Here is a 1,006-nt window from a genome sequence, read left to right as displayed (position 1 = left end):
GCCTCCTGCATGCCCCACACTGGGGATGGAGCCTGCAAACCGGGCATATGCCCTGACTGGGAATCAAACCATGACTTTCTGGTTCATAGTTTGATAGTCAATCACTGAGTCACACCGGTCAGGCTGGGCTATGTTTTCATTGATTTTAGAGAGAGAGGAAGGGAGAGAGAGAGAGAGAGAAACATCAACTAGTTGCATCCTGATCAGGGACCAAACCCACAACCTGGGTATTTGTTCTGACAGGGAATTGAACCTGCAACCTTTTGGTGTACGGACAGCACTCCAACTGAGCCACCCAGCCAGAGCTACTTTTGTCCTACTTTTTCTACTTGTAATACCTGCTTGATAATTGTCTTTCTTTGACACTTTTCCAACAAGTATTTATTATGAGTTAAGCCATGATTCAGGATCCCAGGATGGGATATACCCAGATCCCCCTTCACCTCCCTGGGAAAAGTGTGGAGCAGTGGGGTGGAGCCAGTTCAGATCTTTTCAGGAAATGTGCCTTCTGCCCTGTGATCATCCCAGGTAGACACCCAGGACCTGGGCAGAGGGACTAGTACACATGCTGGTACCATTCACACATGGAGACATCACCCATTTTAGCGGTCATTGTCTCCTCACAGCGGTGGAAGTCCAGGTAATTCTGCCAACAGTTCCTGGTCTGGTTCTGGTTCAGGAAGGGGTTGTCAAGAAGGGCAGTCTGCTAGTTCTTGATTGGGGTCTTGTTGTCTTCTGTCATGTTGCTGACTCCTAAAGACGTCCCTGAAGTAGCTCGCTGCTCAATGTGTTGCTGATTGTCTTTGATTAGACAATCTGTACTATTGGGACCATGCCTGGCTATGCTGACTGCTATTCCTCATATAGTACCTAGCAAAGAGTGTGCTCCTGGTAAATAGTTGCTAACTTAAATCAAAAGTTTCCAGAATGATTAAAGTCAAACATTGACTCCCCCCCTGCTTTTCTTGACCTTTGCTGAGGTCAAGAATTCGCTATACTTTCATTA

At 46.8% G+C, this 1,006-nt stretch overlaps 1 pseudogene; it reads right to left on the bottom strand.

The window, feature by feature from the left end:
* Positions 1-482: 482 nt before the first annotated feature.
* LOC103283482 (cytochrome c oxidase subunit 6B1-like) lies at positions 483-742 on the bottom strand (annotated as a pseudogene).
* Positions 743-1,006: the final 264 nt, after the last annotated feature.

The sequence above is a fragment of the Eptesicus fuscus genome, chromosome 10 (genome assembly GCF_027574615.1).
Source record: "Eptesicus fuscus isolate TK198812 chromosome 10, DD_ASM_mEF_20220401, whole genome shotgun sequence".
Lineage (NCBI taxonomy): Eukaryota > Metazoa > Chordata > Mammalia > Chiroptera > Vespertilionidae > Eptesicus > Eptesicus fuscus.
This window is presented reverse-complemented; position numbering and strand designations above follow the sequence as displayed.